This window comes from Cygnus olor, chromosome 17 (assembly GCF_009769625.2).
Source record: "Cygnus olor isolate bCygOlo1 chromosome 17, bCygOlo1.pri.v2, whole genome shotgun sequence".
In the NCBI taxonomy this organism is placed as follows: Eukaryota; Metazoa; Chordata; class Aves; order Anseriformes; family Anatidae; genus Cygnus; species Cygnus olor.
The window spans coordinates 11,058,805-11,081,254 of NC_049185.1; the positions used below are offsets into that span (position 1 = coordinate 11,058,805).

Here is a 22,450-nt window from a genome sequence, read left to right on the forward strand (position 1 = left end):
AACACAGGTTGGTTTTGCTGTGCAAACGTACCTCTAATATTTTCTGATATTAACAGGAGTAAGTGGACATTGAGCCAAGAAAAATTATGGTAAATGCATAGCAGCTTTTTGTTTTGTTTTGTTTTCTCAGAAACAGTCCTTACTTAGTACTTTGAAATTAATTTTGTTCTGCTTTGAAGTTCAGATGGAGTAAGTTTTTCTCCTGAGTTCTAACACGGTATCGTGCTGTTTGATAAATGGTACCTGAATTCTACTATCATAAGGTACACATTTAGATAACAAAATTTTGCCAAACTGGATTATGTAATGCTTTTAAGATTTATAGGTAACTTGGCTAAGAATCAGCTACTTCAGAAGCTAAAGAATACAAGCAACCTTTATATATATCATTCAGCAAACAGTTTCATTTCCAGAATTACCACGATGATGTTGAAAATCATGGCAACTCCCAAGCCGAGCATGGAGGGAGTAGCAATTGGGAAATGTTGTGCCAACTTATCTGTTGGTATATACCCACTGAACATTGACCATACCAAGTAACTGTTTCACGCTTTAACTGATACCTCACAGACAAACTTTTCATGTTGTCCCTTTTATAACAACACTGTACAACTAATGTCATTCTTCTGTACTGCTAATTATTAGATAATAGCTTTGCTAAAATATTGTCAAGTGCCTTTAGAGTCTTGTTAGAAAAGCTCACTGTCTGATGTTTTTCTCTCCATAGGCAATACCCGTGTATAAAGTGAAAGAGCTGCACGTCCACATTTACCATTTTCAAGTCAGCTTCTCAGATCCTAATCAATGTACAATCTTTATTTACTTATTTATTTATTTATTACTAAGGGTGTAAGCCAGTTTATGAGGAATAGGGCAAAGGAAACTCTTGCAGAGAATACTCCTTTCACATCAATGCTGAACAAGTACAAAAACAAACAAAAACCTAGCTATCTGATAAAAGAGCTTAAAATGCACTTTGGGCTCAGAAGAAACACAAACGAGATAGAGCATACTCAGAATACTTCTTTCCCCCTCAAAACGTGTCACAAGTGTCTCTGGGAAGGTTAAGCACATTAATAAAGCCCATTAAGTGAATGAGCAGTTGAGATTCTAAATCATAAAGCCCACATCTAGGGAGTTTTGTGCAAATTAATACAAGACAGAAATAATTGAGAAAGCCCAAAGAGGGAGGGATAAATATCAAGACCTGATCAAGGGAATAAGTATTATCTGACATGACAGCATCAAATATTTTAGATTTCTCTTCTTACTGCTTAAAATGCTCTTGCATTTTTGTCAGCATGCAGGAAGGGTGGTAAATTAGGGAACAGGAAGATGGACTTTAACTGTAGCTGTAAAAATATCATCAGGCTTGGCTTACAAATTTCACAGATTATTTGCCTAGACAGAACCATTTAGTTATTTATATATTGACCAAGAGATAGGTATAAATCTGTATATATAACTATGCCACACGAGTTCACCCAGTGCCCCTGTGCAGACTTTAGCGCTCATGTTTCACTTAAGTGTATCTTCTAGAAAATTCTCCAGCCTTGATAAGAAAGCTTGAAGGCAGACATAATTATTGCTTCAGTTTCCTACCTCAGGATCTACTGAGGAGCCAGGACAAACAGAGCACGGGCCTGGGCCATGGCAAGGCTTCTGAGGCACTGCAGCCCTGCCATAAAGCCTCATTCTGAGAGCTTACACCAGGCCAAAGCTTGTGTCAGCATCTTACACAAAGAATTCATTTCATCCAGGTCTGAGACGAGAGCTGTGATCTCATGCTAACAGCAGTCTGGCGCTCCTCGAAAGTGAAGAGGGAATGAGAAACATGTTGAGCTTCTGCACCAGCTGTATTCTCTGGCCTAGTGGAGGCCAGGGGCCTTATAACAAAGGTTTCTCTTCACTTCCTCCACTGTACGCCAGCTCCAGGAGTAGCACATGATGCTGCTGGAAGGGGAAATCGTAGCTGCTGTTGGGGTTCGGGGAGCAGATGCCTCTGTTTAGCTCATCAGTCCCACAGGTTCGCCGTGGGGCAAGCGCTGCTGGAGCAGGGCGGCGCAGGGAGAGCTACGGTAGCAGGTGGTTCATGCACAGATTGCTTTTGAGCTGCTGGTTCTGAGGGAACAAAGAGGGACACTGCCGCTCAGTCCTCTCCTGCAAACACTAGAGAGTGAGAAGACAGCCAAAACTTGAAACTGCTGTCCTCTAATCTGAAATGCACAGAGCGAGCCTTTTTAAAACAGTCTGTCACTATCCATTGTCAACTGCCAGACAAAATCAGAAAATGTTATTTGAGACAGTTTGCAACCAGGAGGGAAGGATGGCTGGCTATCTGCTCTAGTATGCAGGGTTCAAGAGAAAGAGGGTTGCAATTAACCTCTCTGGGCTTTGAAGCAGGTGGTTGGCTCCAATCCCCACAAGTAATTGTAAAAAGCACAGTTTGCCCTGTACTGCCTGTCACAGCCTCCTCGTTTTAGCCTAATCAAGTACTAAAGTAGCTAGCAATCCAAAAGAGTAATTGGGAAACCATTCAATGTTCAGGTCAGCGAAGGTTTACACACCCTTTGGGTGAACAGGTAATATGGAGGGAATGTGAACTGACAAGAAAACAAATAAAGCTTGCCGCATGGTTAATTTTTACAGCTCTACACGAAGGTTTTAGTCAAAATCTTACACTTTATCCTCAGCTTGCAGGTCATTTCATAAGGAGACTGAATGAGACATGTAACAGAAAGTCAAAATCCTTGTATCAGTTAACCAGTAAGGATTTTTTTTTCAGTTTTTGAACAGCAAAACCCGACCTTATTATAGTCACTGCCTGAGACAACACTACTTCTGATGGCCAGCATATGGGGAAGAGGCCAGAATGCAGTCTGGCTGCAGGCACCTAAGTCCTCTGCAAACAGGCCCTCCCAGCAGTGGTCCCAGGAGGCAGAGCTCTTGTAGAAGAGGTAGGAATGACAGACCAGCAAATTGCAGACTTTTACAAAAGGTCAGAGGAGCAGTGTGCAGCACTGCTTTCCACTGAATGTGTAAGGGATGCAAAGGCTCATTATTGTGGCTGAGGTTATAAAGAGAACAATTGTAACAAGATTTTAAAATGAATGGTACCCAAAGTAAATGGCTCATTCTCATAATAATCTTAAAACTGTAATTTTGTGATATTCGTTGAATGCCTTCTTTTCCACCTTTTCTGCTATATTGTTCCTGGCATTGTCTTGTTAGCCCATTAGGAAGGACTTGCTGCGCTCTTAATGTTGGCTGTTTTTCTTCCGTCTCTTTCATAATTTTATATGGCCACAGCATGGCTATATTATTTTTTTTCTGGTTTGGATTATTTTGTACTTTGTTTTTATTATTGCTACGTTTGCTTTAGAAACACAGTCTGAAATTACTTCCTCAGCCTGAGGAATCTGGCTTTGTGTATGAGAAACAGCTGAAGACAAGCAGAAGGATGGTTCCTATTCCTATCCTCGTCTTTCTCCCTCTTTCAGTAAGCTTCTTACCTCTTTGCCGTCCCTGGCTCTGATTGCCTTCTGCACTGTGCACTGCCTGAACCCATTGCTGGAGCTTCTCCTAAACCAACAAAGGGATGGAAAGATGTGCCTCATGCCTGGAATCAAATGAGCGAACAAAGGGTTTCTCCAAACACTTTTCTGCTAAGAAAAGCTGTTCTTATATAATTTCAGAATTTTACGTGATAGTATTCAGTCCAGAAAATGTCAGACCTTGTTTGGCTGTAATTGTATGTTATGTCAAGACATGTTATTTAGTGTAAAGTAAAAAGGAAGTTTTTTGCATTGTTGTTATCAAAGCATTGTATGCATCCCGTAAGGCTTAGCGAAGCCTTTATTTCAACTTCTTCCACAAGCAGGGATTTTTCTATGCAGTTAATTCAGCAAATAGTTCTGCTTCCCCATATCCCAGCTAATTATGTGTACTGGGGTCTACAGATATGTCTCCAAGCAATTCAAGGCAAACGGCAGATTAAGAATATACAGAGTAAAGAAAGGCAAATGGTGCTGAAATTGAAGCTAATGAAAACAGAAGCTTTATTCCCTTTTAATTTTAGACATGTGCAGAATAGCCTTAGAAGTGTCATTTTTGAAACATTCTTTTCACATTAATTTGTTTTTGTTGGAGAATCAGTTCTCCCAGTACTGTTCTCTGGTTAGGTGCTGTAGTTTCAGATACGTGTTGGCTATAGGAATCCCTTGAGATATGTTATAAGGTTTGTTTTCTGCTCAGAAACAATAGCAGGAATTTAAGTCAACTATTCCCCAATTCCTTATATTGGATATGTGCTTGCTTTTCACCTTGTCAGTGAATAGTAATGTTACACAGAAACAGTATACAAACTGCATGACTCAATGCAGTCTAATAGCTATACTTACAATATTATTATAACGAAAGATTTTCCCTACTACCATAGTTCACTAGAGAAGAAGTAAAAACTGGAATATGTCAAGATGGACCTGAAATATTTCCCATGTTTTTCATTTCCAATTGTCTGAAAATGCAACATTTACTGAGAAGAAGACCAGATCATTCTGCACTGAAACAGGAGGTATTCCTAATCTTTTGATGTTTGGGGGAATATGGATTGGGGCAGGACAATTTGTCCAGCCCCCACAGGACTGTGGTATCCTGTAACAACAGCCACGTCATCTGTCAACAAGAATACTGCGTTTGGGACAACTGTTTTCAGATACATTTGCTCCTTTTTTTTTAATTACCTGAAGTCTTAATCTTACAACTACTAACATCAATACAATTGATTCAACTGGAGGATGATCAAGGTAGAGATTTCTAAAACTGCAGGAACTTCCATTGGGAAGTCCAAGACATTTTGAAACTACCATTTTCTCATGGTAATTCTTTCCAATTGTATTGTTCTAAAGGACTAAAGTGGCAGATCCAAACCTCACGTCTGGACTTCAAGTTTCTCTCCTGAGAGAGAGCTGCAATTTGACAACCACTTGCTTTAAAGTAAGGAGTTTGTGGGAACACAAGTGCTTCAGCTCCCAGCCCACCACAGAACCAGTTCAAGGCCCCTAAGAGCAATGTCCATGGCTACAAGGAGCCGCACAGGTAACAGCACCACAGCTACAGTTAATATAGTAACACCCATTACTGTACTGCCAGACTGGGCCTATTCTGAAGGCTGTTTATGGCACTGGTACAAAATACAAACCGTAATTTATACTCTGGTCTGAAACATAATGACAAGGAGTTGGAAGCAAGATTGAAAGGAAGATGCTTTGTCCAGGAAGCCAAAGATTTGGAAACCTGCATAACAAACTGAAGTGCTGTGCTTTTAAGTGACCAGAAAAATGTGATAGGCTTGTGGAGGGGTTTATCAGTTGCACAGAAGCACAGAGCTCTACATGGACAACATGAGACCATTTTAATGCCAGTTCAGCAGCAATTAGCACAACAGAATTAGTGATACCCTATTGTTTTATTGAAGAAGCCTCAGTTCATTTTCTCTGTAGATGTCACTATTTAACACTACTGGTGAAGAGAAGCAGGATATTGAGGGAGGAGGCAAATGAGACTAAGTGTAGCTTTTAATGATGTCAATGGGTATCTGAAGTTTTAGAGTGTTTTTACCTTTTAACCCATTGAAATGCTCTGGGAAGGGCAGAGGGAAGGACAGCATAGAAGACATTAACATTTTGGTTTAACAATAGTGACAATGCTGTGCCTTAGAAAAGGTGCAATGATCCATGAATGTACAATGAGAATTTTAAAACCTGCTGTACTGAATGAAGTGTGCACTATTCAAAAACTGTTGATCTATGCAAAATTATTAAACAACACATGAGATCTGCCAGGATTTCGGTCCCAGGTGCAGAGCAGCTGCTCGCATTCACTTTCCAGCATGCCGTGCAGGGGCGTTCCTGCTGGAGATGATAAGTTTGGCGGGTGCACAGGTTGAAAGGGGTGGACCAAAGAAGGTGGGTGTGCTTTCAGACTCCAGCCTGTTACTTGGCCTGACATAATTCAGGCTCAGTAATAACCGCGGTGCGTTCACGGTGGCCGTGCAGCTGTGAGGATGGGCAGACGCTCTGGCATTTTGTTCTTATTATGTAGAGTGAATGCTGGAAGTGGTTGGGGGAGGCAGCTAATAGCATTACATGGTTCCTGCCAAAATGTCTTATGCTCCATGTACAAAGATCTTTTGCTAATCAGCTGAGCTTTTAACCATGCTTTTTCTACAAAAATCAAGCTGAGGCATTCTGCAAGAATTAAAAGTTCCTGTGTCTGCTCTCCCCGGTGATTTAGCATCGCGCTGTGCAGATTAAGAAAAAAAGACCATCTTCATTAGGTGAAATCAACAGCCATATTAAGATGTTGGTGTCTTTGGTAAGTCTTCATTCACAGTACCTGAATAGTGGTTGGGCCATCAGGGATGTCAGCTCCCCTGCACATGAAGAAATGATGCTTGATACCAATGACTTAAAGATAGTGGTGGCTATGTTGCTACTGGTCGTAGCATAGACATTTCTACATTCAGTTGTGAAACCAGATGGGGCTCTACTTAGATGTGTGAAAGAAAAATGGGATGTGTCTTGTAGGGGATAACACATGACTCTTTAATGTTGATCCAACACTCGTAAAGTAAATGAGGGATTTTCTACTGATTTACTGGCCTCAGACCAGGAGTTCTAAAGGCCTTCACTTCTATTGTAATGCAATGACAGCCAACTGTGACACAAGCTTGGAAAAGAAAGATTTTGAGGGAAGATTTTGAGGCAGCAAGACACTCAAGTTTTTTGGTACTTCATACTTGAAGTTGTTTGGCCAAACTGCAATTATCTCTTGATAGAGCAGTACTTCGACTGCCAGGATGCAGGAGAGCAGATGCACATCTCATGTGGTTCAAGCTCATTTAAATCTCAGCACAGTTTGTGTTTCAGAGAAACTTCAGGAACATTCTTTATTCATTCAACCGCTACTTTTGCTGATAATGGTAACACATGGACCATAGCTCAGAGCAGTATCTCTTGCTTCCTTGTCCATTTGTGATCAAAATTCTGCCAGTCCCATTCTTGCTCCTTGAGCTGCCATTTCTTAAGCAGTCTGGTATGCAAGTCAGTTTGGCTTCTGCTTGTCTTGTCACCATGATGACAAGCTATGCAGTAGCTCTCCTGGGCTAACATCCTTCCCAGACAAGCATGCTTATCTCTAGACAGACATCTTCATTCTTTGCACTGAGATAAGAGATCTCTCACCAGCACAAATTCTAAGCACATGCTTTTATGAGGTGTGTTTTGCTTAAGTATTTGATCCTTAAACTTCTGTAGATTAGACATTACCACCACTTGATAGTTTAAGTAAACATCCATGCACTTCATATTCATCAGCTGGTGTCCCAGAAGGGATTAGGAGCTGTTTATCTGATGAAACCCCAGCAATATGGTGCCAGCTCTTTCTTGCACTTATTTTAATTTCAAACACTGAACCTGCTCTGTAGAAACTGTTTATTAGGTGAAACTAACACATATGTTGGAACTATAAGCTGTTTTTTTCTCTCTTTTTTTTTTTCACTTGAATTACTCACACAAATAGGGTTATAGGCTGACAGAATAATTTACACATTGTTGAGAAAAGTAAGAGGGGAGAATATTCAGGCAGATGTAACATACTCCAGTTCCACTGAAGTTCTTTGTAAAATAATGGGCTTTAAAAGTAATCTTCTGTGTACTAAGTAAACTTGGTGTTCATGATTCATTGGTCTAATCCCTGTGACTGAAATTTAAGATCTAAGGCTCCATGAAATTAAAAGAAAAGAAACAATTACATGTGTATTCACTCAATTTCATGTGTTGCATATCCTTCATTTTTTTCAATTCCAAATTTTAAGAGGGGTAATAGAGGTTTCTAAAGAATGTGTTATTCAAAAAAATATATATATAATCATCTACAGGTCAGTTATAACTTGAAGCTTGCCAGCTCTCCTTTGCTGGTTTCTTCAGGTTCCTGGAGAATGCAAGTCACCTCCAAATTTCCCCATCTCCCACAAACATTCCATAGATGCTGCAAATGCTGTGCAAAAAGCTCAAGGCTGCTGAGTGCGTAGAGCCCTCATGTAGGACACTGGCCACTCAGCCCTCCCAGCTGGGCAGAAACACTGCAGTGTCTTCACAGCAGAGCCAGTGTATACAAAGTCCTCGTGCTGCTCCCGAACTACTCCATAGGGAAGAAGAGCCTATGTGCTGTTCCTGACACTGAAGGACAACTGCCCCCCTTCCCTATGAATGTAATTTGAATATATGGCAACTACAATGCTACTGGGAAGCCACAACACCAGAAGATGACTAAACAGCCAAGTAATAAAGCTTGTGGGCTTAATGTGTTTCAAGTAAGTAATGTGTTACATCATGAATGTTAGCCACACTGATAATAGCCTTTAATCTTGTACTAGTCATGAAAGGATACACCATTCTTATCCCAAAGAATCATTTGAAAACCATAAATAAATAAATGAATAAATAAATAAATAAATAAATAAATGAGGGAGGGAGGAAGGGAGGGAGGAAGGGAGGGAGGGAGGAAGGAAGGGAGGGAGGGAGGGAGGGAGGGAGGGAGGGAGGGAAGGAAGGAAGGAAGGAAGGAAGGAAGGAAGGAAGGAAGGAAGGAAGGAAGGAAGGAAGGAAGGAAGGAAGGAAGGAAGCTTTTAAATGCACAGTACTACACTTTTATTTTGCAAAAGAGACTTTGGTCCTATGCCTAGATTTTAGTGCATCTATATTTATAAGGCTTCCCTGCTAGTTTTTAGTCTCTGAGCAACAAATAATTCATTGATTAGGAAAAATAAGGAAAAAGGGACATTCAGCAAACAGAGCCAACAAAAACAGCCCTTAAACAGCTTTCACTCAGCGAAGTGCTTCAATAAAATTATTTGGAGAGAATGCCAAGGAGCCTTTACCTTAGAAATTATCTTCCTTCTCTGCTCATATAGGAGTATATAGTTACCCTCTTTCTAGACTGTTTTATGCCTCCAATACAAGATAACGCAGAAAACCAGCATGAAGAGACAGAGTTCATACACAGTAAGTGGCAAAAGCTGAGAGACAATAGCAGGATGTAATTCAGAGAAGCAAGTTTAGATATATATATATATATATACACACAAAGATGGTGCAAGTTCCTCACACATACAAGATGGTCAAACTTCTAGACATTGGTAGATCACACATCTTATTGCACTGCATACACTGCACTTCTGCTAACTGTAATTTTAGCACACCATTCAAAACATTTGGTGCTTTATGTGAAAATTCCTGGAGACATATGAGTCTGTGAAAAACTAAATTTTACCAAAAAAAAAAAAAAAAATTAGCTCTAGTGGGTATTAAGAACAGTTTAAAAATGTGAATGCACTCAAGGCCAACATTACAGGCCTTCAGATGTGTCCAAAAATTATTTTGAACCCGATTTATATGCAACGATATTAAAAAAAAAAAAAAATGAGGCAAACTGTTCCAGAGGGAGGATCTTTGTGTATCTGTAAGGCCCGTATTGGAGCTACAATATATTATGTATATAATTATACATTATGTATATTATATATTGTATGTTATATTCTTGTATATTATATTGTATATTGTGTAGCAAAAAGGACTTTCTAAATGAAGACAGTATTCTAACGATACAGGGGGCTGTGTCGACATTACAGGAAAGATAAGAGAAGAAAATATTAATTGGCTACAGAGGAACGGAGCTGTAGTGATGTAAAGGTATAAAGACGCCTTCCCATCATCCCCTCCAGTCCTGCCCTGGGTGTCCCAGTCCATGTGCTAGTACCTAAGAATGGTTCTATGTTAAAAATTCATTAAGAATGGTGCTACATTAAAAATTCCTAAAACAAAAGAGACAGGAAAAGCAAAATGAAAATAAATTAGCCAGGTAATCCAAATGTGCAGCAGGTTTACAACTCTGTCAAATGCACCTGATCAAGCTGTACATTAGTTAGCCTGGGTTTTGGTAAAGATATATTACATTTTACATATATTACAGACTCCAATCAGTTAGCCCAAGCTGAAGTCTTTCCATGTTTGCTACCAAAACTAGTTAGTTTAAAGTTAGCAGAGATTTTATGTGAATTTTGGTCACATTGCCAATCCCAAACAGGCTTACTCAGGGGGATATTATGGCTTGTGATGAACCACCAGAGGTGCAATCAGATGCGAGGTATTCCATGCACAAATAAAGAAACTACTTTCCCTTGAAATCCTAGGTCCTTATCTTCCTTTCCTCTCCTAGCTTGCTATAGCTACAAAAAAAAAAAAAAAAAAAGCTAAAAATTAATGTGAACTACTGATTTCATTTTTAATTAATGCAAATTTTTTCTTTTGTGCTATTGTTCTCTGAAGACACTTCCTTCCCCATTCCTGTTAAACAGAGAGACAAAATTAAATAGAGACAAAGTAATCCAGTGCTATGACTGTCACATTTCTGCCCGAACAGAACAGAAATCCCATGCAACTAATATTGAGTCCCTGGCACGCACTACACGAGGTAACAGGTGTTATACTGGGGTTTTATAATCTTTGTGAAAACACCACTGAAGACTTTCTAGATTATTTTGCCTTGAATTTTTTTTAGAAACTCATGTTCCCTCTCTTATTCCCTGATCTTGGAGTTTTCTTAATACTGGCTTCTCAGCCAGCATCACATGGACGTTTTTTGCAGCGTTCATTCTGCAAGCACACATTGGACACTGCTATAGGATAGCTGTCATCGCATCCTCTGTGGCTTCATTCCCTATTTCATCCTAAAAACTTCAAATAGTTTCTTGCATTGATCTCCCACTTCTGTTGGCAAAGGAGGGCTTAGTGAGGTTTTGTTTGGGATTTTAACTACACCTGCTGCAAATAACTATACACTTTTTCTGTCCATTCACTTTAGTCTCTGATAGCTTTCATATTCTTCCCTTTCAGCTCTTTCAGTGGTTTTTCAGCTCTTCTTTCGTTTTTGTCCCTCTTACAACTTATAGCTATGTGGCTTCCCCTATCTATTTTATTCACCTGGCCTGAAGACTTTCAAAAGGGGTAATGAGAGAGTGAGGTCCCCACATCCTCTTAATTTATGTTGCTGATGAGTGCCTGAGATTACCCTTTGCAGACGTTTAAGAGCTGCTACACTCAGAGTCAGTGCCAGAGGGCTTGCTACACCTGCACAGAAGATGAGATCCAGTGGGACACAGCCACAAGGAAGGTTTCTCCCCCTGTTGTCTGAGGAACTTTCAACACCTAACGAAGAATTATCACAAAGCCATCTTTAAATATACGCTCTTCAGCTTTTAGTGCACTGGAAAGCTCTTCCCAACCTCCTGTCTTCCTACAGGATGTCTTCTGCCCCTGAGCAGCAGGAGGGCAGAGTCACGATGTTCCTCTGACCTTTGCCCAGTGCTGCTTCCAACGTCCCGGCTTGGTGCCTGCAGACATGTCAGAGAGAACACGGCCCTGGACGTGCACTGGTCTTTGACAAAGCCACAAGAGTCTGTCCACTCAAATCACTTTGACCAGAGCGGCAGGTACTGGGGAATATCATACGTCCACTTTATTTACTGTTTGCTAAAGGATGACATGAAAAAGGACACAAAGGTTCTCACCACTGACATGGTGCTTATATGTAAATGCTTTAAACTTTCACGGAGGGGAGAGTGCATGAGTTTACAGGAAATTATTTCTGCTTGCCAGTAATTTCACCTTTATAACACAGCATCCTCCTGCAGCAGGCATCTCCTAAGTCATCTTGTGGCTACCAAAGATATTAGATTCTGTTTACTGAAATAAGTCTATTAAAGTCTCATGTTTTTTGCAGGTCATAGATGTCGTCCTATTGATTTAACTTGAAAGAGCGCTTTTTCAGTGTTAGTAAGCTGTTTGCTTTTCTACAGTTTGCTGCCTTCCTCATTACCTAATGCGGACTGGCTGCAGTAGGTCGCCAGTTTTTAGTGACCGCATGCCCAATGCCAGGTATCTACACTTATTGATTCAGCATTAAGGGCCATTCTTGTGCAGATATAATCTGCCTTCCCAATCTATAGTCTACTTCATTTCCACCTATGCATCCCTCTTCAAGGGGATCATTCAGCAAAGATTTTATTCAAACTAGAATAACTAAAACACACTTCTGGTCCCCTGTGCTGCTTAGGAGGCATGCTATGTAGAAAACGTCTGCACTTTGAGGCTTACATCTTACAAACTTTACAGTATCTCCAAGGTGCTGTCAGAGTCTTCAGAAGCCATGGAAAAGGTTTGGTGCAAAGGGTTCATTTCTCATGAGGTAAAAAAGGTTGTGTGGTTTAAGCTGGCAGGCAGCTCAGCACAACACAGCTGTTCGCTCACTCCCCCCAGTGGGATGGGGGAGAGAATTGAAAAAAGGTAAAAATGCAAGAACTTGTGGGTTGAGACAAGTACAGTTTGATAAGAAAGGAAATAAATAAATAAATAAATAAACAACAACAACAAAAAAAGACTAAAAAATACAAGTGATGCAAACGCAACTGCTCAGCACCCACTGACTGATGCCGAGCCGATCCCCAAGCAGCAGCCCCTTCCTGGATAAATCCCTAGTTTTACTGTTCAGCATGATGCCATCGGGCATGGGACATCCCTTCAGCCACTCTGGACCAGCTGTCCTGGTTCTATCCCCTCCAAGGTAAAGGCTCCTTGTGTACCCCCAGCCTCCTCGCTGGCAGGGCAGCAGAAGTCCTGGGCTCTGTGTGAGCACTGCTCAGCAACAACTACAGCCCTGGTGTGTTATTAGTATTATTCTCATCCCAGATCTGAAACACAGCATCATACCAGCCACTATGAAAAGAATTAACTCTATCTTAGCTGAAACCAGGACAAAAAGCCAACTCAGTGATGACACCTAGACAGCACTGGGATCTGCTGTGCCTTCCTAGAGAGCCCGTGCACAGTGGCTGAGGCTGCCCAAAGGGGTCAGGCAGTGCATGTCCTGCACTGTGCTGGAGAGCCTAGAAGGGATGAGCTGCTCTGGTTACGTTTCTGCTTTTAGAGATACCTTATATTTCTTTTCCTTAGTTCTCTTCTCTTCTTCTCTTTCAATCTCATCCTAGCCTTCTTTGTTTAGTATCACGTTCATTTTCAGGTACCTCAGGCTTTTCCACGAGCTTGCTGTGACTCCTTCTGAACTCCCAGTGACAGACAGAAAAACAATTATTTGAAAGACAGGCAATGGCAGCCTCCTTCAGAATCTCTTCAGTCTCACCAAATAGGATCCATTCCCAGCCTAGCTCCACAGACGCTCACACAATGTCAGCAACCTTCTCAAAGAAGTCATGATCCTGTACAAAACCATCTGTGTATTATTCAAATGGGCTGAAGCTGGAGGCATTTTCTTACGAGAATTAAGGAGATCCAAGTTGGCAATAATACATTTTTGCTCGGCAAAATTAGTTACAGAAGATGAAAATATCAATAATAACATAAGGCAGTTAAACAAGCCACATTGTCAAGTTTGCTAAGAACAGAAGGTCCTAGCAAATGGCTGTCTACTAGACTTTAGACAACCATACTCACCACCAACATTGTAAAAAACAAACACGCTGTAACCTAAATAGTTAGAGCTGCATGGCATCCGCAGAGTGCCGGGAAACATGCACAGGTTGTGGGCATTTGCCTTATGCAACGCACAGCACAAAGGGAAGCCTCCCAGCAGCTCCTCAGCTCTCCACTGTAACAGCGCGGGCTGTTACAGCACTCTCACCACAGTACAACACGGTACCGGTGTTGTTTCCTCCCAGGGTTATGGTGCGTAAAAGGGCAAAGGCATCCCAGGGCCTCCACGGGAGGAGGCTCACCAGGAGCTGCCACGGGACAGGCTGGAAGGAGGAGACCCAGCTCTGGGCAGCCTGCTCCCAGCACAGCACAGCGCCCTGCCTGCAGCCACCGGTTCCCTTCTGTCCTTTCTTTGCATGTGTTACTTTGACCTTGCCTGGGGTACTCTGGTCCTGATCATTACTCAGTGATTTTGCAAACGTTGCTTTGGCATTTATAATGCACAAAATGTGTGTAAAAGCACAACAATAAGTAATTTAGTCCATGGAAGGATTTTCTCATTTTACCCTGATAATCCTTCATGCTAAACTCGCTACAGGTTGGGGAAAGCTAAAAGGCTACAGGTTCTGCATGGCAGGCACTATTTAAGCCTGCAGTTTTCCAGTACTGGTGTATTGAAATCTTTGATTTGTGAGGTGGCAATAAAAGACATGGAAAGAAAATCTCCCCTGGCAACGTATACTTTTGAAAGGCCCTTTCAAAGCAAACATTCCAGCAGTGAGAAATACTTCAGCATGCTGCCAGTCTGTCCTCCTCCTGTCTTCCCTCCCTGCCTCCCCAGCCTATGTGCTTAGTATTGGAATAATAAATTTCTTTGTGCCCCATATTACACCATTTCTGGAAAGAAACTGTTTCTCGTCACCGTGGTACACTTGGCTGGGGGAGACCTCACAATCAAAGGTTATATTCTTTCACGCAGCTCTATCAGTATTTTATGTTCCTTTGAGGCCAAGTGGTATCAGCTGGCCATATAGCATTCAGGTTTGGGGAAGAAAAAATCATTGTATTCTGAAATGCTGATTGCATCAAATGGCAACTAGATTGGAAGACAGTAATCATGCTGGGCTCAGGCGATTAAAAACTCACTTGGAAAATTGGTGCTTGCTGAGCCTCTACAGAAAGAAATGAATTAGGAAGGAAAACAATAAGGAAGGGCAGACATTAATTTTGCTCTGCAGTGGATAATGTTGAGTGTAAGAGATCTAAGGAAGAATTGTGTGTCTCAAGGATTTTCTCTTATTTTTTCAGGAGGAAACCTAAGAGTCAATGGGGAGGGGTTGCAAATTTAATCCAGACAGTAATCTCAGAAGCAGGAATCAGAAAAGTGCGTATAAATACAGCATATAAATAGTAGATAGCATTTCCTGCTAGGAACTCATCATTTCTGACAATGCAGCTCAACAGAGAACTCTCCCTTGCTGGCAGTTCTGCTGGGCAATCTCCATTCTCTGTTCCCTGGGTAATGTCATTCCCCTCCTCACTGCTAAGCTGCTCTGGATATTTGTACAAGTAACTCAGTAAAGGATTACCTCCCAGAACGTCTATATTGTGGCAAGCCCTGTGTAACTCTTATTCAGCTGTGAGATCTGTAGGGTAGGCACTGTGTCCACACCACTTTTATACAGTGTTGAGTACATTGTCAGTACTCCACAAACAATAAATGCATTCAACTCAAATAAATGCCCACATCTTCTTCAATAAGGTATACATGTATTCAACAGCCTTTTCTTGACACTTGCAAGAGTTCATGTCTCTGCTCACTGTTCCTCCATTTATTACAATACATCCTTTTTTCTGGCTCATGACAGATCTGCAATTGTGTTTAAGGGAGGTTTATTCAGCAGCGCAGGACGGAGGACAGCCGCAGGACACCGTAGGGCTCTCCAGCAGAAGCAGGCTGGAACTCCCTTTGACGGAGCTGCCAAGCCTGTTAGCTGCTGGCTACGTGCTGCTAAAATGCATTTTTACAACGTGTGAAGGCCACGTCCTGCAACACTTCTCACACGAGTAGTCCCTACACTCAGTAAATGGGACTATTTGCACGATTATTATGGGAGCAAAAACAGAACAGGAGTGTCTGGAACAAAGTACTAAGGTGACCGAGGTTCCTGTTTGTCTTCCAGGGTACAGTGCTATCAGTGCCAACACTGGTGGCTGTTTGACCATTGACAATTTTAAGAGGAAAACATGGTCAATATGCTTGCTTGCTCTAGAGTCACTACCACTTCCAATGCTTTTCCTCAAGATAAAGTCATCAAAGGAGTAAAATTTTGATTATCATCAAACCAGTGATCCATTTTCACACTGAATTCAGTGGAAAGCTGCTTAAATCCGCAGCCAAGCACCACAGAATTCCAAATATGCCCCACTGAAGAGCTATGAAATGGAGAGGCAATGAATTTAGTTTCTATTTCCAATTGAACAAATTTGAAGTTTTAAACCACCAAATCTGATAGGCATGCTCAAGTACAGCGTGTAACAAAGCTGGAAGAGGACAAAAGCAACACTCCACCAAGAATCTTCCATTCCCTGTACCTTTTGTAAATGGAAAAAGAAGTACCATTTATAACTTCATTTTGTTCTTTCATCCTTATTTAATGACTCGTCCAACTCATTAACCCAGTATTTAGCTGCTGTTCTTTATGGCTGGATTTTCCTCATTCCCCTCAAAAGCACAGATATGCCCCAATCCTTATGCACAAAGGCACACAGCTGTCTAACTACATGTATTTCTTGTCCTGTTGCTGTTTCTATAAAGGAAACCAAAATAGTTCTCATTCTGGTTTCCAATTCTGTACGATCAAAATGCAAAAATATTAATAATTAAAAATATACCAAGAACAAAACTGCCTTCTTCCAAAGATGAGGAAGGGAGTTGGTTATTGTCAAAGGTAGGTGCTTCTAAGTCAAATAAATTAAGTGCACTTCAGACTGATGGTGGTGTGTCAGGCTCATCATCTCCATCCTCAACTCCTATTATGTATCTCAAGGGAGTGCTTCCCGAAGTTCATCATTTTCTCCCAACAACAGTTACTTATTGCTACATTTGCTTTTGCTGAGCCTGGACTGAGCTGTTTACTATGTGCATACTAAGAGTATAAAATATTCAGAGTTTATCCTAAGCAATATCGCAGTTCAGGCTAATGACTGTTTCCCAGGACTGGGATCCATGCCCTTTGCATTTCTGCTCTCCGAGCAGCCAAATGCTAAGCCATAGAATTGTTTTCTTTCTCTGAAGCAGCAGCTGGTCCCTTGGAAGACACCATAAGCATCTCTGCCGAAATCTGTGTAATTGCACATGTCGGTATGGTCTGTTCTTAACGGATCCTCTCCCAGACAAAACACTGTTTTCTCAAGCTGGCTTTGAAGACTGTGTGTGTTTAAAAATAACTTCAGGAAAATACACACATATATTTCGCTATAAGCTGCGTACAATGTGTACTGTGTACAGAATATTAATTCTTCAATATGTGATTTTGTGAGATTGCCTCACTGGCATCCTTATTGCTATACATGGAACTGTTTTGTGTGCAAATATGATTCTAAACGTGAAGTTTTAGCTTGGCACATTCACAAAACACTATAGATTTCAACCTGTTGCTGTGTAACAAGGGTGGTTTTTTGAGACAAATCCTTAATATCAGTAAGTGGCTATGCTACTCTTTTCTGATCATGCTTTGTCTGGCTCTGAAACTAATTAGCAGAATCTGGTGACCTGAATGTCAGAACCTCTGATATTTCAACAAAAAGCAAAATCCTTAACTCAACAGTCGACATATTGCAGAGAGATCTGCCACACTCTCCTGCCTCTCTTTTATGACTAATAAAGATGAACTTTGTATAGGGGCAAAGGGGGTGTTTTCTGGCCAAAATAACTAGAAACCAGAAGATCTAATTACAAGTTTAATGCATTTCAAGCAACTCAATGATCTCTAATTATTGCTCTAACGTAGGTATACCTGTCTGCAGGTATCAAAGACAAGATCTCTAACGGGTTTCTTGCCAGTAAATCCTACTGAGACAGCTGTATCCTCATCATCCCTCTGACACAACTGAGACAGACCAGCAACTTCACAGAGGAGGTCTGGAGCACAGCAGAGAGGTAAACCAGGACTCCTGGGTCCCAGGCAGGATCCTCCTAAATAATCCTTCTGTTCAGCTGAGGAACACTTTGCTGCCGTAAGCATCTTCCCTGTGCCAGGCATCAGGGGGAGTCATTATTTCAGAGGATTTGTAATGGACTGCAGAGTCCATCACCTCCCAGCTCTCAAAGATGGATGGAAATGAAGCTGACAGTGACTTGAGGTTGTTACCAGCTGATTTCATGGAGCTGATGATACTGATTCACTGGCACTAATCAGGTGAGATTAAAAGGACTGCTTGGGCAAGGAGATGGACTCACCAAATTAAACATTTGCACTTCAAAAGGTTTCTAGCTGAGCAGCTGCCTGCTGCAGCCCCAACCTGCCCCCTGCCCTGGGGTAAGACAGAGTGGTTAAGCCTCCAGGGCTGTCAATCTTGAACCACTCAGCAGCATTGAGGAAAAAAAAATCACTTAAAAAATAAGATCTAGCTCAAAATGAATTGTGTAATAAACCAACTGGCACCAAAGTAAATCCATCATATAAACGAGTAGAGAGTATTTTCACTGCTCCCAGAAAGAGTTTGAACTCCTAGAGTAAGCTAATTTCTGAGCAAGTGTCCACAAAATCAAGCTCTCAGGTAATGAAGTGATAGGCACTCAAAAATATGATGGATGGAGAAATAAGATTAGCTCCACTTTATGTACATTTCATTCTCAATCACATACTTTAATGGTGAAGCAGCTGCAGAACTTGCAAATGACAAGCACTGCCTTTGTTTGCAGATCTCCTGCATAAACCGTTGCATAAACAGCCGCAAGCAGGTGCTTCTTGCTCTCAGTTGTCCTAAGAACGTGCTGTGGCTCTGCAGCAGGGAAGTGTTCCCAGAATTCAGTATCATCTAAATTACAGAACTGCAGTATCCCTCCCTATCTTTGTTTGCTTGCTTGTTTGTTTGTTTTGGAGTCCCTTGTAGCAGCTACCGTGCTGGCATTAGAGATCAATGTGCCCACAGCTGTTGAATAAGGTCCTCAGTCGCTCGTCTGCTTTTGTCTGTAAGAGGGAAGAACCTTCCACAGATTTAATCTGGTTCAGCTATTATTACCTTTCCTGCCTTTCCTACACCATTTTTACAGCATATTAGATAAAACCTAGCTGGCTGCTGCTAGCAAAATTAGGTCTTCTATTGTTTTAGCATTAATTATGGAGAGTTCAAGATAAGGTTTGTGTTAGAAAAGTAGGGGGTAGGAATGGTTTGAATTTGACTTTCATTATAATTAGACAGGAAATTATGAAAAGGTGAAAAATAATTCACTGAAATGCTTTCCTCTAGCAAGCTGACAAGAAAAGTGCATTCTTGCACAGAAGAGTTCATGGTATATTACTGCAGCACCATTGTTTTTAATGTATGCCTCTGCCTGGGCACATTCAGCCTGTTTCTACTGCACTTTACATGTGGGCAGAAATGAGGAGGATGAGGCCCTCTGGCTCCCTTCTGTTCAATTGAGGGCCTTTTCTGTTACAAAAAATTAGGCTAAATTAGTCCGTGGTGTAACTCCATGGAAGCCATTTGAATTACTGCAGACATTAATTTGTACCACCAGTCAATTTCTGCGTAACTTGCAAAGAACATGAAAATATGACTAATCTAAGAATGAATTAATTGGGCAGCTGTCTCTCTTTCATTTGTACACTACTGAGATAAACATTTGGACTAAGAAGCTGTCCTCATTATAATTTTCTCACTTGATGCTGCTTTGTGGGTGATGTTTATGACTACCACGTAACTAAAATGTTTTGAAAATTTTTCTTCATGTGAAATTACTACAGTTCAGGCTTTTAAAGACACTTCCATAGGGAGGACAAAGTAATGCATGAACCTTACTTGGAGCATCTAAGAAGCTGTAAAGATTGACAGTGCCAGGGCCCCTCAGGTTAGACTTCCCTCTGCAATACAACCATCTCAAGGTCGTCACTCCACCACTGCCATTGGTCTAACTTGACTTCCCTCTAACTGTGACCCAAAGACTGATGGAGAGCAAGCAAAACCCACTTTAACAGGCCAGCAAAACTTCAGCAGTGCTTAAAAGATGGATGGGCAAAGAAGGTCTCTGCCATGATACAACTGCTTTAATCCTTTTCTTTCCCACCTGTGAAGACCGAGGCCCCATGGTTCAGCACACATATAGAAAAGGCACATCCTACCATGCTACAGCTCCTTTATCTCTCAGTGTTTTACCCATCACCAGAGTAGCTGAGTAGCTTGTGCATAAATTTGTCAAGTTGCCATCACTTCGTTCTTTTCAGCTTCACCACCCTGTTTAGCTCTGGCTTGCAGGAAAAGCAGGACTCCTGGGGAGAAGTCCTTCAGGAGGGTCCATGGCAGAAGACCACTGAAGTTAATGGGATTTGTGGAGATAAGGATTTTGTCGACAGTAGCTTGAAAAATTACATAAGGCAAGCTGAGGCTGGCAAAAGATGTTTTCTCAGACTTGTTTGCAGATAAGGAAGTGAGATTCCAAAAGGAATGACTGACTTCCCACAGTTACACAGGAAATCAGCAAAAGATATGGAAATTAATGCTGAGAAGCATTTCCGTGCCTTAATCATAAAGGCAATCTTTTCTTTCAAATGCCAAAAACATTAAACATCCCTTTTCAATGATGGAATAAACATCAGAGTTTCTCTGACTCAGAGCAATATTTCCATCTAAAATTTTTAAAATGTTTTTTACATTTTTAAAGCCATTTCAAGGTAAAATAGTTGGTAGCATTATGACCTGTGTCAAACTGTAGGGAGCAGCAACTTTAGGGACCAGGGATGGCAGTCCAACTGAACAAGTTGATCTGGTCAACTCCGCTGAGGATCAAGTCACAATAAGGTTGGAAAATGCAAGGTCAAGACGTAATGAGTGTGTTTCACTATATTTACCACTAATTATGTAGGCTTTGAAAAATAAGGACTGAAATACTCTCTTTCTGGGAAGCTATTAAAGTGTTATGCGGAGGAGATATATGGCTTTGGACAGGATGGATTCACATCTTTTGTCTACTAATAAATCACTCAGCATCTATCTGTTTGACCATCTCTGAGTAGTATTTTTATCAATGTGATACCTAGGTAGCTGCCCAGATAAGCACATTTTGTACAAATACATAATAGCCTGGGCCAAAGTCTGTTTCTATTTAAGCTAGATTCAGTTCATTGTGTCTTAAATGAAAATAATGGTGTTAGAGCAGTGATCAAAGAACTGTTTCATTAATTGTCTATTAAATCATTAGCTATTAAACAGAAATAAAAGGTTAAGAATGCAACACTCTGTTCTGCCCAAAAGAATATGAATATCTCTCCAATTACAAAAGAAACAATAAAGGCAGAATTAACAGTGAAAAGAAGCTCAAGATAAGGCAATTACATCCAAAATGCCTGACAACCCTTATTAGAGGGTTTAGCAGTACAACGTATATAGAAAAGGTAACACAAATCTGGAAGCAAAGTCAATAGTGAGTTTATCAAAGGAGCCTGTAAAGGGAATATGCATTTTTATGAAAAAACACAGGCACATAAAGCTTGTACTAAATTTTAACTCGGCTAATTAATTGTTATGGATTCAATCTTGCAACCAATACATGTATTTCCAGTTAAAAATTATGCCTGAATAGCATTCAGTCTGAGAGTACCTCTCAGTAATTTGTGACTAAAATCCATTATAACGGTGTTGTAATTTTCACAAAAATAACATTACTCTCATTTTGAGACCCTTTCTATCACCAGGATGGGGCAAGTTGAACTCAGTGAAGACCACACTCAGACCTCTTGTTTTCATGCATTAAGCCAATAGCCTTGGATATCAGGTCTGGGAAAGAGTCCCAGAGGCACTCTTCTGTCAGTGATTTGATGCGCAAATAATTTTACAGATGATGACCAGATTTACACCCAACTTGGTCTCCAAAAAAAAAAATAAGGGAAGAGGGGTGAGGGAAAATACAGTGTAAATCTTGTAAAATCTGTGCAGAATTTTGCCTAGTGTTTCGGTCTGCTCTCCCCAAATCATTGAAAGGGGGAGGACCCACATCAACTTGAAGGTGCTTTGGAACAGGTCTACTTCCACCTAGAAATACGACCCATCTTGAAAAAAGCAAGAAAGGAAGATGGTCAAAGGGCAAGAGCTTTGCTTTCTTGAAGTGCATAAATCCACAAATGCAACTGGTAATCTTGTCTTTGCTCAGAGAGGTCATGCCAAGTATTATTTAGCTGCAAGCTTCAGTGGACCTCTTAAATTCAGGAACCATAACAACTTCATACCCAGCTTTGACAGGACAACCATATGGACAACTGCTGATTGAACTAAATGGACTTTAAACAAGCAGTGTTTTGAAATGCAACATCTCCCTAACATGTGCAGATACTAATTTTATTAGTGGAAGAGGAAGGGGAGTCCTTTTCCTGACCTTTTTGTATCTGGTTCAGTCTAGCATTCTCTAACTACAGCAAGTCCTAGAAATACTAGAAATCCAATTAATAGAAACAAAAGTCCACATACACAATCTTTTAGATCGGTATCTGGTTTTCTGAAGTACAAAGAAAAGAAAAGACAATCTGAGCAATAATATACTGATGATATATAACTTGGTGCTTGAATTTATAACACGAGCACTTCATTGTAAACTGATAAATAATAGCCACTAATCAGATACAAAGAGCTGTACAGTAAATAGCAAAAAAAAACAACAGCAAAATTTATCAAAAGAAACTGCTTCT

At 40.8% G+C, this 22,450-nt stretch overlaps 1 protein-coding gene and 1 long non-coding RNA gene across 12 annotated transcripts in view; one reads left to right on the forward strand and one right to left on the reverse strand.

Annotated features, from left to right (window-relative positions):
• LOC121079626 overlaps positions 1-2,994 on the forward strand; it is a 36,905-nt gene extending 33,911 nt beyond the window's left edge. Inside the window, exon 5 of the long non-coding RNA XR_005825111.1 lies at positions 2,786-2,994. This is a non-coding gene — a long non-coding RNA (uncharacterized LOC121079626). The remainder of the gene's footprint in view (positions 1-2,785) is intronic.
• The window catches only part of LOC121079623 (transmembrane protein 132B-like), a 252,359-nt gene that overhangs the window by 16,990 nt on the left and 212,919 nt on the right, over positions 1-22,450 (reverse strand). The window lies entirely within an intron of this gene.